Raw genomic sequence first — 19,665 nt, forward strand, 5'->3', positions numbered from 1 at the left:
TTTTTCCTCTCTAGATCCACAGAGGGTAAAAGGGGGTCAATTCAATTGCATAAAGCATCTATAAAGAATTTATAGTTTTGAAAGTTTCTTCAGAGAAATCTTTGAAATGTGTGTCTTTATTTCTGTAGTCCAATTCCATTTGGTACTATATATGTAAGTAAGCAGAAGTCTCATAAATAATGTGGTTTAAAGTAGGAAACAGCATTGAAAGCCAAGCACTATACAAAATTATAGTGATGAGTAATTTCCATTTACTTCACTGGATTTTGGATCAAATCTTTATAGCAGAGAATAAAGAACTGGATTAATCTCTTTTCCAATAAATAGTAAAATTGCCACTCAGTGGCAATGGGCACACAAAGAGTTCTTCATCACTATAATTGCTTTGATCTTACTAAAAAAACAGTTATCTCCCAAAATTCCATAAACAATGTAGATATAAATCTGTATGAAAACACGTGACAGATGTAACCAGAATCACACTTCAGTGTTCAAGTTTTCTTAATTAAAAACTGCTTTATACCCAGTATATTACATAGAGCACCTATGTTACATGTGTATTCTTTTAAAAATAATCAGATAATATTACATTTTGGAACTATGTAGATCTTCATAAACTCCTAATGAAAAGAAGCAAAGAGTATTTATCTTTAAAATCCAGACACTAAACTTGAATTTCCTCCTGGAAATTTTAATTAGCAATTTGAAAAATGCTAAGGCAAAGTATCTGCTCCCAGTTGTTTGTTTAGCTTAAATTAAATTATTTCTGAAAGTAATAGAATTAAAATCCTTTTAGTTCTTAATCAATATTTTATTTACATTTATTCTCCATGTAGTGCTTGATTAGTTCTTTTGAAAAGGGTGGGGGAGCTTATTTCCTGTTTATTATATGCTCAGATGTATCTGCATTTTCACTAATAGAAAAAAACTCTTGCAGTACAGAAAGACTGTAGAAACCATAAAATGATGTGTTTTTTCAGGTGGGTAATTGGTATTTTACCATGTCTCAACAGGAATTACATTGGGTTTAGTTGATCTAAGTTCCTACATGAAATTTTCCTTCACTGGCAATCATGTAAATTGCACATTAAACCATGGGCCTGATTCACTTAGTTTCACTTAAACTTCTGCAACATGAAGTGTATAGGGCAAGTAAAAAATTATCATTCATATTCAGTTACAATTTACACTCCAGCAGTACCAAAGTAAACAACTAAACCTGGACTGAGCCAAGCCCTACACCTACAGGAGCTCCACTGATCCTAAGGCCTCCACATAATTGTCCCCCATCAAACGCGCTTAATGACTAATCACACAAACCCAGAACATCATATCCCTAATACGTAAAGAAGCTGTTGGCACAGACATCACATCAACAATGATCAAAAAGGCAAACGCTCTCTTCTATCTGTGCTAGATCTCTGAAGATTTCGCTTGGTCTCCTCCATTTTCACCATGACATCATTTGATTCAGCCTTACACTGTGTTCTGCAAAATGTTGTGTACACTAGTTCCAGTTAGATTTAAATCATAATAGCACAAGATTAGTTTAGACTGGTGGAGGGACAGAGAGATATATTATAAATCTTAATATACTTCAGAAAGTTTTTTTCAATTATACTAGCTAACCATTATTTCTGTATGAGGTTAGATTCTGTAGAGTTCTTGGGGCTGTTCATGTCTTGTCTTGGGGACACGAGATGTGGTGTAGACAGGCCTCTAACCGCTTCTATGCACCTTTTTAACCCAGCACGTGATATTCCCAGTGTTCCACGAGTTTGACAGATAACAGCAGCCAAAGAGCCAGCTCTCCACAGGCATGGCCATGGAACAGGGGGAAGAAGGCAGTGTCCCCCCAGCGGTGTGAGCTGAAGGCAGCAGAAGTGGGGCAAAGTCAGACAAGGTGCCTCAGGTTTTTTGCAAGGTGCTTAAGCCTTGATAGGTCTGTTAAGACCTGTATACCAGCAGACACATTGTGTTTACATCTGAGGTTTGATATATTTATGTATACAGTGGGTGAATGCCTCAGCAATGAAAATTAGCCAGTCCAGTGTTCCACCAAAACTGAAACCCAAACAGAAATTTTACGATGCGAAACAAACCTTTTACATTTAAATTTCTTTAATGTGCTTTTTTAATCTCCTGAGCCAGAACTGAAGTACAAACATCAAAATGCTAACTAAAGAAATTTTTCTTCCAAGATCTTTGCACCTATTTTATATAACTTGGACCTATTTTGCATAACTAAGAGAGTAGTTCATCTATGTCAGATAAACATCCAAACTGAAACTGTCAACCTTGAATGCTTATAATTAAGTAGTTGAGTCAGTATTTAGCAGTGATAACAAAGTGACTGGATTTGTTCCCCAGTATTTATAAAGGTGTACACGTACTGCCGAAAATTAGGACAAGTGCAAGCCCTCTAGCACCTGCTTTATATCTTTCCTTCGCCCGCATAGCAGATATGGGTTTCCAAAGCTTGAAGTGACTTTCTAAACTAAACCTTGGATATCAAACTTTAATTTATGGTTTGAAAAAGTTCAGAAAAAATAGCTTAAATGTTTGTACAAGGGGAGAAATGCAACTTGATCCAGGTTTTGGGGCAGACTGTACCCTTAGCAAGTGTGCTGAGGACACAAAACTGGAAGGTGTAGCTGATACACCAGAAGTTCATGCTACCATCTAGGGAGACCCCCAAAAGTTGAAGAACTAGGCTGACCTCTGGAACTTCACAAAGTTCAACAAAGGGATGTGCCAGGTTCTACACCTTCTACCTCCCCAAGCACCAGTATATGATGGAGGGCCCCCTGAATGGAAAGCAGCTTTGCAGGAAAGGACCCAGGGTCCTGGTGAATAGCAAGCTGACCAGGAGACAGCAATTTGTCCTTGCGATAAAAAGGTGGCTAATGGTATCCTGGGCTGCATTAGAAGGAGTGTTGCCAGCAAGCTGAAGGAGAGTATCCTTCCCTTCTACTCAACACTGGTGAGACCATACCTGGAATACTATGTCCAGTTCTGGGCTCCCCAGTACAAGAGAGATACGGACATACATGGAGGGTTATGGAGAGATTTAAGTGAGGGTCCACAAAGTTCATTAAGATACTGGAGCATCACTCCTATGCAGAAAGGCTGGGAGAGCTGGTGCTGTTTAGTCTGGAGAAGAAAATTGTTGGGGGGATCTTATCAAAGCATAGAATTAGTTGAAGGGAAGGTGTAAAGATAAGGTCAATGAAGCCTTCTACAGACAATTGGAGGTAGCCTCATGATCACAGGCCCTGGTTCTCACGGTGAACTTCAACTAACAAAGGTATCTTCTGGAAAGACAGTACATCTGGGCACACACAGTCCAGCAGGTTCCTGCAGAGCCTTGATAGTAACGTTTTGATGCAGGTGGTAGAGGAACTGAAGAGATGAGGTGTGCTCCTGGACTTTGTACTCACAGGCAAATGTCTGGTTGGGGATATGAAGGTTGGGGGCACCCTCAGCTGCAGTTACCATTCTCTGCTTCTCTGATTCTGTGAAATGTGCTTGGCAAGTTTGAAAGAACAGCTCCAGGTAGGAAGTGATTCTCTGGTATCATATGGTGCATAGATAAACAGTAATGCAATATAGCTTACAAAACCCAGTTATACTGTGCATAATACTAGTTTCAAAAGCATGGAAAGGAAAGATATACACTGAGTTTGGAGTAGAAAGCTCCTGCCAGCTTCTTCAGGCCATCTTATTTATATGCATTTGCCATAGCACCATCACACACCATCCTGGTCATGCAGGAAAGAATATCAACCAAAGTCTGTAAGTCTTCAGGTAGATGGAAAGGCAGGAGCTGACAGATGGAATCAATGAGCAGGCGTGCGTGCGCGTGCACACACACCACCACCCCACACACACAGACACATGCACACCCCACACACACACCCCAGAGAGAAACTAGAAGAAATTACATATGAATACAATGGTAACTTTCTGGGAAGCATCCATTATTTCTTCACATGTCCTAACTTAAGGTTCAGAAGACTGATTACTTTTACATGAGATAGCAGTAAAATAAGATAAAGTACAAAAACTTCAAAAAAGTCTAATTTTAATTTCATTTTTATATATTTTATCACACATACAGTCTAATTATATTCATTGAAAATGTTCCTGATTACAATAACATTAGAGGTTTAGGAATGATGACCCCTAAAGCCTCGTATTGAACTATTTTTACATCTTCATGTGCAACTTAAAAGCTAATATTACTATCAACAGAAAATGAATTAATTTGATAAATAATCATGTTATGGTTTCAAATAAAAAAAGTATGTCAGGACTTGGATAGCAATTTAGTTCACTAGTCACACTAATGCATTATTCTAAGTTAATTAAAATGCTTTTAATTTTTTTGCTAATGCTTTTCATTTGCGTTCTGACCATTTCCTGATGTTTCAATTAGTTTTGTTCACAGACGTGTTATAATGAGCATCAAGTTAAGATCAAGGGTTACTAAAATTTATGACACTGTTACTCAACTAACCCTTGAGCCCTGTTTGGCTTCACAATATTTCAGATGACTTGATGTGTGTAAACAGCTAATTCAGCTGCTGTTACATATGTACTTAATGAATGTAATGACATTTATGGAACTAGTCAGAATTTTTTCAATTAAATATTTTCTGCTCCAAATGATATTCTGCCAAAACTGGAACATTTTGGAAACAAATACTGACTGATGAAGTTTTGACAGGTTTATTTCTAAACTCTAGAATAGGCTTCCTGGAAGATGAGATGGAAAACCTGAGTTTCTTGGGCCAAACACGATCATTTTGCCAAAGTCCCAGTTTTGCGAAAAGCTTTTGCACACTTGGCTTTCATTCCAGAGTGATGCAAAAAGATTTTCAAAGCCAGATTAAAAACACATAAAATGGGATACTCCTCCACTTAGCTCTAGCTCTTTGTTGGAATTGCCATCGCTGGTCTGTAGCAGTCTCTCTGGCTTTATAATTTACTCATAAATTGTACCTCCTCACTTGGTTGGAAAAACCCTAAAAAATCCTGTTGGAAATGAAAGAAGAGGCTGTTTGGTGGAGCAGTGTTCCATTTCACTGCAAACTGTCTCCACAGGCTGGATGGCACTGAATTTTGTTGCCCTTAGGCTGAAGGGGAAGGAACTAGGCTCCGGACAGAGGAACAGAGAATCCAAGGTGTGAGCCTGGAGAGAGTCTGCAAGGCTGGACTGTGGGTCCTCCTGATGAGGAGAACGAATGACTGTTGCTCTCAGTGTCAGACATGTTCTTTCATCTGACAATGCCTAAATACTTCTAATAAATCTCAATCTAGAATACAGAAACAGACATATTGCAGAAAGAAAGAATTAAGATATCATAAGATAAAGGCAGGAAGCCTGAACCTGATTTGATAAAGCAAGGGTAATTCATGGTTCAGAGGGGTCAGGCTGATCAAGTGAAAATTGCTGAGGGACATATTTTAAGTACAGGTTTATTTAAATGATTTGGAAACAGGACTTTGAAATTTAGGGAAACCGGAGATGAGGATCTTGCAGCAATGGAAGAAGGAGACAATGGAGATATGACATCATATGATAGATGTCTCAACAGAAAAAGAACAGATTAAGCACAGCCTGGAGAAACAACAAACTGTAAGGGAAGGAACGGGCAAAGATAATTCCTAGCTCAGAACCATGGAAATAAAAATAAACTAGAACAAGATACAGTAACCCAAATACTTCAGTTTCTGCAGCCAACTTGCTGTTATTTGTGCGCTTCCGGAAGGACTGTGAACACTCTAATTGTTTTCCTACCCACTTGCAACTCCAGGAAAAAGATAAAAAGTGAAAAGTTTTCTTAGAATGTAATTTGCTTTGTACATGTATGCACATAAGTAAAAGCTAGCCAGGTGCCTTCTAATTCAATAACTAAATTCAGTACTCTTCTGGTACAAATTAGTACTCTATATTCGGTTCAAATGCCAACAAACAATGATCTGATTTTTTGAAATAAAAAGTGCAAGATATCTCAGAACAATAGTATCCTATGACTTACCAAGAATCATATGTTTATCACACTGCTGCCAAAGTACAGAGAAATTACAAATGGTTTAGATAATTTCAAATTACTTCTGGGCCAAGCACCCAATCTCAGAGATCTTAAAATAGAGCTGTTTAAAAGGAATTATCTCCCAAAAACAATTATTTCATTTCAGCAAGCTGTACCAGTAGCTTGCCAGTCTGAGATCTAATCTAGTGGCAGCCTTTGGCCTAATACAGTAATTATAGCTCATATGTCTAAAATTATTTTGCTGGCTAACTGGCTAACGGCATAGGAAGGTATACCTGTGATATTTAAGATATTGTAGGTAGCCGTTTGGCTATGTAATTATCACTTGCTTGAACTGACATGACAAATACATTTAACCAGCAGCAGAGTTCACATGCATTCTACCAAAAGCCCCACCACAATCCTGCCTTAAAGTCAATTGGACATCAAACTCTGGCATAAAATGTTAAAAGTTTCTTGGTCTTCTCCATGAATTCTCTCAGACCGAAGAAGGTATAAAGAGAATTTTAATATTGCTCAGTTAGTTTATGCTACTTGTCGAATTTACCAAATGTTAGCTCAATCTCTTGTTTAAACAGCTAAACAATCAGTTGGAATATCCTACAGACACTGTTACAAGAGTAGTGACCAACAGCTAGGTTAGATCAGTCTGCACTGTTCTTCAGGCATGATAAGCATATGTGTATATAGGCACACATTTCATGGCTAGGAAAAAAACCCCAAAGCAATAATGCAATCTTTGCATTATGGTTTCAGTTCGTGGCCTGGTCTGTTTCCAGCAGAAGCTAGCAGTGTCTCAGCACTAACACACCAGGAGACCTAGTACCTGAGACAAAGAATATACAAAATGCCATAGTATCAATCCCCCTTCTTCCCTCATATATTCTCCTGCTACTGTAAAATTGTCATTCTATAAAGCTTTAGAAAGAGTTAATTATTAATCTTTCAGCTATCTCTTTGTTGATTCCTTTTTTATCATCTTATCCAAAAAAGAAACTCTCTCTTTAAAGATTGTTTCAAATAAATAATCCAGTGTCAGACCACTTAGGGTTCCATTTAAGAAGAAGATGAAATAAATTATTTTGGTTCTTCATAATATCTATTGATCTACTGGACAGATTTACAATATGATACAATTTCATTTATAGGGTATCTCATAATACTGACATCAACAACATGACTTACAGTGAATTTTAAACTCATTATCATAACATACCCATTAGAAAAACATCTTTGCTCTATTTATTTTTTTAGACTTGCTTAACAAAGAAAAATGTGGTTTATCCTGAAGAAAGGAATTCTTATGGCAGGATAACAATGAGATAACACGAGTTCATCAATAAATATCTGAAGGCAGCAGTTAACAGGTACACTCAGCTTGCTGGGAGTTATAAAGCAAAATGCTCACAGTAAGCATCATTCTCCATTGTTCTACAGCTCAGGAAGACATTTTCACCATAATTTGGTTGGTGTAAACTAATGAAGATAACTGATGTGGTAAAACTCTTTGCTTATCTCTACTGAAAACAATTTCTACTGAGAGCAATTATGCTGGATACTGCACCTGGGGTGGTGTAATCCTGATGCACTTACAGACTAGGGGACAAGAGGCTGGAGTGCAGCCCTGCTCTCCAGAGCAGAAAGAGATGTAGAGGTTTAGGTTGATGGGAAACTCAATATAAGTCATCAATGTGCCCTGGTGGCCAAAAGGGCCGTATCGTGGATGCGTTAAGTACAGTATAGCTAACCAGTCAAAAGAAATTATTATCCCACTATACTCAGTATTGCTGTAGCCTCAACTGGGGTACTATGTGCAGTTTTGGGCTCTATAGTATAGGAAAGATATAAAAATATTAAAATGTATCTATAATTAGAATATATCCAAAGGAGGGCAAAAAAAAGTGGTGAAAGGACAAGTGGGCATGACTTACGAGTAGCTGAGGATACCAGGTTTGTGCAGCTCAGAGAAGAGGAGGCTGCAGGGTTATCTCATTTGTGGTCTACAACTTCCTCACAAGGGAGAGCAGAAAGGGGTGCTAATCTCTTAGATAGGTGGTTTAACTTTTAGGTTGCACTGTGTGGAGTCAGAAGTTTGAGTCATTGACCCCCATGGCTCCCTTCCAACTCAGAATATTCCATGATTCTATAATTATTCAAGTACAAGGTAGCAGAGAGCGATGTCTTAATATCATAGAGTAGAGCAATAATAGGTCTTAGGTATAATTAAGAGTCCTTAATTCTCAGTACTGGGAATGATGTGAAGTGCCCAACCCGCTGCATTTAAACACTGAATACTACACACCAAAACAGCAGCAAAAGCAACAGGAAAGCAAGCAAAAAATGTCTTTATAATAATAACAGTGTGTGATCTTGACAAATATATGTGAATTCTCTATGGGTAACAAAAAATCCATCAATGGTTCTAAAACACTTTTTCCCCCACCACAGAGCTAGATGTCTAAAATGAACCTAACATTCTTGTTAGTTATTTACAAATAATATTAGGTACTCATTATTTTCATAACAAAAATGAATGAAAAGTCACCTTAAGAATTAAACAACACTGAGTAGGTGGGGTGTTTTTCACCCTTTTGCAGTGGAATAAATGACCACAGAGATTACAAGCAGTAGAGAAAGTTGCATTCTACTCTGCAATTAAAAATGATGGATAAAATGAGAATAGAACTGCAAAGCTGTCATTTTCAGATATTAAAAAGACAAGCATTTTTCTAGCTAACTGGAAAAATCATTTGCTCATCTACTTATTCTGCTTAGGTGTCAAAAAAAATAAAAGCTTTATAGCATTTAACATTTTAATGATTCAGAAGAGCAAACTTGGGCTTAGTCTTCCTCTCATTGAACATGATGAGAATTTTTGTCTTTAAAATCAGAGTAAGTGGACTTACACCCTTGGTTTTAAAGAAAAGTATTATTTGAGAAGATGATAATATAAGTATAGAATAATATGCTACAGTTCTGGTGACATAAATTTGGAGGTAAAAGTAACACTTGTTATTAAGAGTAAGTTTGGACAAATTTGCTTATTTTCATCTTGTGCTTTCTTCCATTTTATGAACTTCCTGAACAGTTTTATATCTGTGAGACATACATCAAGATTCCAGGAATGAACCACGCAAGGCTCTCCTTAAAAAAAGGGCCAGGATGTACTTTTTATTCCCCCATTAAGCCCGTGTTAAGCCTACAGTTGCTTAGGCTCAAGGGGAAAAAACTCCCTTGTGTCTGTGACCTTTGCAGTGTGCTAGGACAGTTTTGAGGTTTGTATTAAAGCAGGGTAATTCCCTAGGTGTGAACAAATAGTTCAAATATAGAGTCACTGCTACATATAAGTAGCAGTGAAAAAACAATTCTAAAATACAGGTTTTTTGAGAAGAATTGGTCAGTGAGAGCTCACCTGCTAGAGTACATTAAATGAACAGCTTCTCTGTTAAAAGACTGAGTATTAGCATGACAGCTAAAGGAAGATCACCAAAGATGGACACTGTGCTGGGTTCTCAGCTCCCAGAGGCACCACGGTTACATTGACATCAATAGATCAATGTAGTTTTTTCTGTGTGCGAGGGCTTGGCCATCCAAAGGCATTGAAATGCGACCCAGAGCTCGGTCTACCAAAGCTTTTTTGCAGTTCCCCCAGCACGGGACAAACTGGGCAGTGTTCTACAGAACATACTAAGTGCAAGAAAAGACAAAGACTGCCACACAACACTAAGCTAATTAATGGTCACATCACAAAGAGTAGCCAGTGCTCTACTGCAATAAGATGTAATGGTTTCTTTCCTAGGGGGACTCTATGCTCTATCAACAACGATCAGCTGTTGCACTGCTTTGCTCACCCTCACTGCTCGGTTGTGTGTTGAACTGGATGCCACTGAATATGACCCTGTCACCGTGCACTCCCAAATTCCTGAGATAATGTAATGACATCAAAAACTGTTGTCCTTATCTAAATACTTCTCTTTCTTTTCTGTAAAGGAAGTTAAGTAGCATCTGTGTCAGTAGTAAACAAAAAGCTGGGAGCCATTTGTAATCCTGGCATTATTGTCTCAAACTGTGAATTATGACTCTACCAGCCATGATGCTATCAAGCCACGTGTAGCCACTGTCACTGCATCACCGTTCCTCTGCAGCAGCATCTCCCTCAGCCACATTAATTTTATACTGTATTTCAAACTTTTTTCCACAAGAGCAAACCCAATGTTTCTACCTGGCCTTTAATCACTTCTGGTTCATATCAATATGTGTCAAAGAACATTACAACAATAATATATAACTCTAGGGAACACTGATATTATATAAACTGCAGCATAATAGTTAACATATTAAATTCAATATTTCAATTTAGCTATTCTCTGTCTGTTTCACTTGGCTTTAAACTAAACAAACCTCCAGTGCCAAATGCAGCAATTTGAACTGACCACCTACAGCACAAGATTAAGGAAATGAAAATATGCTGTGTATTTGTTCTGAAGCTAAAACCTCCTTCTCTCCAGCAAGAGAACTTCATTGATTATAAACCACACTGCTTTAAATTAAATAAAATGGAAATATATGAGCTATGGTGGAGTGAATTATGGTTTATTTAAAACTTTTCAATCACATAAACTCTAAAGGAGGTCACCCTTCTGCTAACAGAATTTTCCAGGCTTCTTTAGGATGAAAAAATTTATCTGTAAACCTGGCAACCTTATTGTAAAAGATAATACATGTAGTAAATGGAAAGAAGCTGATTTCAGTCCATAAGATGCTCTTTTATGTCTTCATTTTTACCCTGTCTGTAAACTTCTTCTTGTATAGATGTGTAAACACCTTTTGGGGCTTGATGGAGCAAACCCATGGTTTGCCTCTGCAGTCAGACCTCCAGAGGCTTCGATCTGGCCATGCATGCAGAAGACAGGAGCCACATGTATAAATGTCACCCAGGCTCTGAACTTTGTCAACATCTCTCTAACTACTGTAGCATGAAGCAAGAACATAACTTTCTCCACTTGCCCAGACACAAAAGGTGACCTACACTGATGATATTACTCTAACTCAACTGAGCATGCCCCATGAGAAATGAACATCAACAGATGAGAGAAAAGGAATGACCACCACAGGCAGGGTGGCACTGCTACCTGTTTCTTATAAAAGAAAGTACATACACACTTCTGAACCTTGCCAGCTCATGTATTATTTCTTCTGCTTACCCAACCATCTCAACCAAACAAAAATTATACTGCAGATTAGCTCAGAAATGTAATAGAGTGTGATATAATGATCCTTTTGGTCTTGGAGTCATTATGATGCTTTCTCAAGTACAGGTAGAGTTGGTTGGAGGATGCAATTGTCTAGTTAAAAAGATGTATAGAAACCTAAGATCTACTAAATTCAAAGAATTCATTTTTAATGAATTTCATTAGTTTCTATGCTGGAGAAGAGCAGTAGTATTATAGGTATTTCTCTGTGAGCTGTCTCCCATGCCCTCTGATTTAAACCAAATATTTAATGTATTATTCAGTATAGATTTCAGTGCTGTCCTTTATGTCCACTAAAGAAGCACGACTGAAGACCCTCCAGAGCATTCAACTCCCATGTAGTGGAAGTAATTTCTATTTTTCTCATTTATTTGAAATCTGCTTAACTCGCTTACTTTGTATTACTACACACCTGTGTGACATCTGAGAGGCCTGTCCAAGTTACAGGTCAACTCAGAGAGGAGAAGAATCACAGGAAAAGAAGAACATAGTAAATGTTCAGTGCATACTGAGTACTAGGAATCAGCAGATCACTTAAAAATATATAAAATTGATCTCAGCCATAGCATTGGAATTTAACCTAAATTATAACAATTTTTAATAAGAAATTTACAACCCAGTTTAAATGTCAGTCTTCTTCATAGAGTTCCTACCTTTACTGTAGTTCATGATGAAGTAGCATACTGGATAGCTGCTGCTACACTTGCTTTTTGTTTCAGTGCACCTGTTCCATGCCTGCATGCCAGTTCTATGGATGGTAGCTTGGAAGATCAGGAGAATTCTAATTAATAAATAAGATATTAACAGCAGTAATGGAACATCTGTAATATTAGGAAAAAGAAGAGATACTATAGTAAAAGGTCCATAAAGCATTAGCAGATCCTGGTTTGCCATGTCCCTCCTCAAGGTAAGCAAGCAAGAAAAGCTTTGTTCTTTCTCAAGTGACTCTCATGAATGAAAGCATCAAGGTTTGTAAATAATTTCTGAGAGACTGAGTAACAGCAGACCTTTTAAGAGGTCTCAGAAAGATGTCACCTATATCCAGAGAGTGATGTCAAGAGAGACAGACAGAATGTTAAAATTAAGGACCAAAAGACTGAGAACAGGCACCCCTAGAAAGGCCACAGAGGTGAGTTATGTGGTCAGTCTTCTCAGAAGTCAGCCAAGAATTACTATTCAGCCTATTGTGGCAAAGACTTTTTAATATCCTTCCTTATAATGATAGAGAAAATTAAACCGTAGTCATTTTATAGTTAACACATTCCCAAACGGTTAGTTTTATTCACAGAGATGGTTCCTCTCAATATATTTTACTAAGCTCCACTCTAGTAGATTGGTAATTGTGGCTTCGGTCCAACAAAGCATACATAAAAGTGAACCTGTGAGCAGCTGAATTGATTTTAGTGAAGTATAGATATGTTTGAGGTATTCATATGCTTAACTGCTTTGCTGTACCGTGGTTTAGATGAACAACATCTCTATATTATCCTATCAGCCTGTCCAGCAATGCAATGGAGCCAGCAAAAAGTTAATGTGATTGTTAAGTCATTGGAAATAGGGCATGCACAAGCCTACAAAATGATTTTGTGGAAGCATTTGTCTGAAATTAGTTCTTGCTTTTTCAAATTAGCTCATTTTTCTGAATAAGAGAGCTGACTATTCTGTGCAAAAATGGAGAAATTAAATAAAATGAACATACTGAGTTATTAATCAAATTAATAGGTGGCACCAAATTGTAGCTTAAGAGCACATCTGAAAGGAAAAAGGCTGTTACAAAGATCAAACACAAAATTTTATACATTTTATTCATGACAGAAAAAATATTATTATTCATGCATTTTATTAGTCTTGAATAATATCCTCCTAATTAAAATTAGTGCCTGCTAGATTCCTCAAATAGCATTTTAGCAACAATAAAGAAAACAATCCACATTTCCTGTAAATACTTTGCTGCACATTAGAAATAATTATCAATTCATTTACTTAAATACCAGGCTTTTGTTACAATAGTCAGTGAGGCTTGTGCTATACAGCAAATTAGATTTCAAAACTCAAGCATGATCAGAACGCGGGGGCCTGTGCTGAAAAATCAGGAAATGGTGCTGATCTCAGCAGGTAAAATTTTTGCGAAGGATCTGTGCAGCTTCGAACCACCACCCAGATGGGCAGCGAGAGGCAGGTGTGGAAAGAACACCTGAAGACCAAGAACCAGAAGTCCAAGAACTGTCTGAGTTGCCTAACCAGGCATGACTCTCACCCCAGTGAAAAGAGCAAGTGAGCATTTGCAGAACCATCTGGGTGATTAGATCCCATGACACTTTAGGCTAGAAAGACCCACTTTTTTTGGAAGAAAAGCAAAAGATGCATAAAAATTCAGATAGGTGTCTCAGTACTCTAAAATGCACCTCTGTGTACACCTGTGGTTATGGTCTGAAGTAACTTTAAGCCACAGGTTATTTAATTTTTTCTCTCTTTTTTTTTCCTTCCCTTTGAGAAGAGGGTTCAGGGGCTGCTGAAATCAATGGAAAGCCTTTCTTTGTATTGGTGATGTTATATATTATGTGTGAAAACAGTGATGCATCATCTCAGTTTGCAGACAACCGAACACAAGTACTATCCTTCATCTACACCGCACCTGAGCCAGAAGGCTACCTAAGATCTCATTTGAGACCTTCTCTAATCTTCCTGACCTAAACAAGATCAGAAGTGAAGTTTATCCCTTTGCATTGCAAAGACATCCCAAGGGCTTTAGGCCTTTTAGGAGACAAGCCATGCACGAAAGCATTGTCAATATGTCTTTAGAATTTTACAAACAGTAAGTAAAGGCAGAAATAGTTTCCTGAGTTACTGGTTTTCCTCAAGTGATTAGATAGAGGTTTTACCATAGATTTTCCTCTATCTATTACAGTAAGATTGTTTTAACTGTGATCCAAGGACATAAGAGAAGAATAAGACTAATGTGAAGATACGTACAATTTTTCTATTCTGTTTCAAATGAAAAGTATTCTAATTTTTTTTTTATTTCATGGAATATTTTCAAATTTCAACTATATGTTGTTGCTTAAAATATGCATGCTAAAGAGTTGGTATCTTCCCATGGCACAAAGATCTCGGTTTTGCTTAAATGTTGACTTCAGTAGTTAAGTACCCATCAGTCTTTTTATCTGTTTTCACTTCTTAACCAAAATCGTGGAACAGACTATTATTAAAGATGTGTTATGTAAGTATTTATAAAAACAAGTACATATAAAAACCATGATTTTCTTCCCATCCGGACAATAGTAGGATAGACAGTATTTAAGCAATTTTCCTGTAAATATTTTCCTTATTTCCTGATGAAGCCAGGATAATTAGAACTAGGCTTGCCAAAACTACCAACTGACTAGTTCTATAAAACTATGTGGGGCAGAATGCTAAGTAAATAAAATATTTATATTCATCAACCTGATGGAAACATAATGAAGATGTGGAAGAAATTCTGGCTGGCCTAGGGAAAAAAAAAAAAGGCAAGCAAAAAGCACTTGTATTCTGTTCCAGTTACTTAAATACATTTCCTCCAGTTTTCTATAAAGTCTAACAATATTACACCCATTATTTTAAGCAAGAGTAGGAACTTCACCTAGCAAGTAAGTAACATGTTGAAACTAAAAGACAATCCTCGCTCCAAAAGGCTTAGTATCAAAACAAGCAACATGAAATGAAAGAGGAAAGTAGTTACATCCTGTACTGCACATGGGTGAGGCCAAGACACAGACACGGTCCATAAGTGTTTGTGATGATGGCAGAGCCAGCCGCGTAGCCTAGGCAGTTACAGGTTAAGGATGTGTGAAAGTGAAACCAAACTGTCAGCCAGCCTCACACATTAAGGGGGAAATTTTCTAAACATGATCTCCAAAACAAAAATTAACCTCAGATAACTTTAGATAACTAGCCTTTGAGTCATTTCCCTAAACACAGGTATCAAATGCCATTTGAGATACATTAAGGTATCACGAACTTCTGCGAGGGGCTGGCAGATGCAACACAGGGCATACAGGAGATCCAGACATCTGCACCAGCAGCAGTGGGGCAGATCGGGTGCCCTGCAGCATCTTAAACGGTTTAGATGTTTATGTTGGGCAACTAAAACAAACCCTTAATTGAAAAATATTTATCAGGGTGTCTCTATAACCAGTAGAATGAAATACTTACCTGCAGCAAGATGAACAGCTCTCTGGAGGTACCACTCTCACCGCTGACTTTAGAGACCTCGGTGCTCCTGAAAAATATTCAGAATTCAGGCAGTTAAATTTTTGCATATTATTTTTTATATTTTTCAGAAAAAGTATCCTGGCCAGCCTTAGGCAAAATAAGCAGTGATTTGTGTTGCTTTTTTTGTTTTATTCAATATTTTATTTATTTATTTTATTCTTTAAATTAAAAGATTTAGTTAAATGGTTAAAAAATGGTAAGAATACATGAAAAAAAATCAGCACCATTCATAATGTCTGCATCAGAAGGAAAACCCACAGTAAACTTTAGAAAAAATTGATTCTCAGTAACAAGTGCCAGATTTAACCTAGAGTACCCAGGATCTGGAATAGCAAAACGAACATAAAGATGATGTTGAAATAGCTTTAAGTGAGAACTACATTCTAATTAATTAAGCACAAGCCTTTAGAGGAATTACAGCTGTACTGTAGTGAAATTGGTTGTGGATACTTAGAACTTTTCAAGGCCAGAACATACATGATCACTGTTATATAGCAATGATGGCTGGTTCAAGACATAGGTCCTCTGCACTGATTTTTCAAAACATTTCAGTTTATCTCCCTGTGACAAGACCCACATATATCACATGGGAATTTTCCCTTCTGAGATCTGCTTTCTTAATAGGTTCCAATTCAAAAGCATACTCAATTTTGCTTTATATTCTTGTTTTCAGAGTCCTGTGTAGTCCTTGTCCTCAGGCATCCCTGATTCTGATACCAGCATTTCAGTGCTGACGTTGAACAAGAGCTTTAAGATACCTCCCAGCAAGACTTCCCAAGCAGCTATCACCTACACCTTCCCCCAAATCTTACTGCACAGAAGAAATTTTGCAAGTTCAGGTCTGTTCTTCATCACTTCAGAAAGTGTTTGTCATTTGGTGCTCCCCCTGCAGTGTTGCCCTTGTTTGTATTTTCCATCATGCTGTACACTGGCCCAATACCTGATCCCTCCCTGGTGTGTCATCTGCATTTTGAAATTCCCTGTCTCCTCTCTTAAACAGGGGAGTAACTTAGGCTTCCCAAAGAGTATGAGCTTCTCAAAGATCCCTTTCAAGTCTACACTGACAGTCCGCCTTTTCTGAAAGAAGTGAATATATAAGCATTCAGAATTGAGTTATGAATACGGAAGTAATCATATTTATCTTTTCAGGGTTTGGGGGGTTTTACCACTCTGGCATCACGAGAAGTGTTTGTTTGTTATAAACACTTGCTTGCTGTCAGTGAGACATTCAATATTTCTCATTGGTTTTGTCATTCAAGGAATAACTTCGATGAATGCAACCTTCTGTGGTTTGTAGGTTGACCCTCTCTGTTCAACCCAAAAATACTACATTTCACTTGGGAAAAATCCATACAATCACGATATATCCTGGGTTTCTTAAGAATGCTTGATACATGAGGAAATTCTACACTACAAAATAAATGACACTCAAACACATCTACTATGATCACATCTACCAACAAAGACTTGGCATGAATGGCTTCACTTATGTCTTTTTATCTGGGTTGAAAAACAGGGTTAATCAGCTTGTGATGCTGCACAGAACACATATGGCACTCTCAGGTGATGGCCATACCCACAAGCAATCTCAAGGTGAGACCCTTGAAGTCAGAAAGAAACCAGAAAGGCTCTCTTCTGTCAGCAGCTCTTCCTGACAGGTTTTGTTGACAAGTGAACATATGAACAAACTTTCGCAAAAGCTGTTAACATGCTCAGAAGTTTTGCAATTAAATGGTGTATCTTAAAAATGTCTTGTGTCTTTCTCCTTTCAGACCATATGCCCTTAAATTTATAAGCATAAATGTTATGTGAAAAAAATAATAGGGAGGTATCTGGAGGAAAGATCACATTATCTTTCCATTACATTATTGTGATTGTGTTTTGGATGCCACCCTACCAATTGAAGTGTGAGTTTCATTGTTAATTTCATTCAGACATGAATTTCTACATTGAGACTACCATTCTATATCTTTTTAGGCAAGACCTTTCATGCACAGCATGTTGACAGACAGCCACCTCCTTCAACTGCACTGTTCAGGCCTCCCCTGAAGGTCAAGGAAAATTTCTAACTGCTGAGGGGAACAGTGAGGGAATTAGCTTGTTAAATATATTGCTAACAAAATTAGAGACAGACCCTAAGGAAAACTTCAGATCCAAGGCCACATTTTTCAGTTTGGCATCTCCTTATAACCACATGAGTTTGCTCTGAGAGAAGAGGCGCCAGCCACTTAGAACATGCCCCAGCTGGAAAGCTGAAGGTCATTCTGTATCATCCAGGCACACCATGAATTCGAGTAGCCCAAAGCCAGATGCTCTTCTGGATATGACAGGCTGGGAGCCATGTCCCTTGATTCATCTTCACTTTCCTCTCTAACAGTGTTTTTTCCATGTGGAGGAAAGAGCTGAAGAAAGCAACTGCCATATAATGTGGAGAGCAGGCAGAGGATTCTTCTGGGCTAGAATATCAGAACTTCAAAGAAGGAAACACTGTCACATAATCATACAGTCTGTCTGCACACTTCACATTTTCCCCTTGGCCTTGGAGGAGAAAAGTTGTCATTATATTTATGGTTTGTTACACATAAAATATGATTTATTTCAATTTATGCAATTTACATTATATTTGTAAGCAGACATCTACTGTCCGAGCAATGCACAGTAACCTGAGGGACCCGGGGCTATGGTCACTTATTTAGCAAGCAATTACCTCATAAAGCAATTACCTCACAAAGATTAGGGAAATAAACTGTACCTGACAAAGCTATTGCTGAATAAAAGATTCCGTCCTGGGTTTCTCTAAATACCTTTGTTTTAACTCCAAAAGTCATCACCAATAGCTGACGGAAAGCATTACAAGACAGCAATGAGAGCAGGCTTAAAGGGTGCAAGTGCTTATTAAAGCAACACTTTTCAAAAGACGATTTACACGGTTCCATAGAAGGAAATTCTAGGTATTCCATTACCATCTGCTTTAAACTATGAGTAAAGTTTTAGTCACGAGTCCTAACATTCTTATCTTTCACAGACAGATCAAAAATTAAAAAGTGCCCTTAAGCTTCAGGACCACGCTATCCTGTTACCCAGCTTCAACAAACTGTTGGGATCACCCAGTGGGGTTCAGAGCAATACTGAATGCTACTGCTCACAGTCATGCTGCTCTCCCTTCACACTGCACCCTTGTCCCAGCGGAAAAGATTGAGGTGCTTCCCAGCTTTTCTGTGCCAGTCCGGCACTGCCTGGGTGCAGTTTTCCATGAGTGTTATTTCTGGACTGTGTATCAGAAAAGACAGTATAATGCAGGGACCTGAGTCAAGCACCTTTAATTCAATACAGATGCCCACTTGCTGAAGACTTGCACAAAAATGATGTTTCTCCTCAATTTTCACTGGGGTTAACACCAATGAAACTGCTTACACATTTTTGCAGTAGCATCTTTGTAGCTTGACAGGAGGTGATAGCACAGTGGTAATAGTTATCTATATTTCCATATTTCTGTATTTCCAGGCAACAGACCTGCAAAGTCAGTATGTTCTACGTGTTCCTGCGTTGCCACTTACTCAAATGCATTGTTAAACTGAATTTAAAGGTTTCAGTTTGTGATGTCTGTCTAATTGTGCTTTGGGGGTGTGTGGGTGTGTGTGGTGGAAATGACATAACTTTCACTCTGCCTGTTTTAGATTTCACTCATTCGGATGCCTTATATTTGTTCACAGCACAATATCAAGAAAAATCAGATAGGTGGATGACCTGGCTCAGTCAGGTAGTCTTTAACCTGAAATGGAATTTGCATGCAACAACATGTCAGGAGTTGATGAAAAAAATAATCGTTCCTTCTGTATTTATTTTCCACAATTTTAAAAGTGAACACAGCGATCTTCTATCCTCTTGTCTGACTTTTAACAGTGCTTGAGCCTGCACAGCGGCTCAACCTGATCACATGAGGAAGAGATACATTTACAAGCAAAGACCAGAACGCTGATCTTTAGTAAATCATTGCAGTTTTAGTGTAGACCACAGATAGTGGCTTAGGATATGACCACTTCTATCAACATATAAAAACTGTTTATGCAAGGTGCATGTCTTTTACATTTATACCTACTCTA

General features: G+C 37.9%; 1 long non-coding RNA gene across 1 annotated transcript in view; it reads right to left on the reverse strand.

The window, feature by feature from the left end:
- Positions 1 to 15,572, reverse strand: part of LOC121096592 — a 40,028-nt gene extending 24,456 nt beyond the window's left edge. The window contains exons 1-2 of the long non-coding RNA XR_005830608.1: positions 15,503 to 15,572; positions 11,965 to 12,092 (exon numbers count right to left, since the gene is read on the reverse strand). This is a non-coding gene — a long non-coding RNA (uncharacterized LOC121096592). The remainder of the gene's footprint in view (positions 1 to 11,964; positions 12,093 to 15,502) is intronic.
- Positions 15,573 to 19,665: the final 4,093 nt, after the last annotated feature.

This window comes from Falco naumanni, chromosome 13, assembly GCF_017639655.2.
Source record: "Falco naumanni isolate bFalNau1 chromosome 13, bFalNau1.pat, whole genome shotgun sequence".
NCBI classification, from domain to species: domain Eukaryota; kingdom Metazoa; phylum Chordata; class Aves; order Falconiformes; family Falconidae; genus Falco; species Falco naumanni.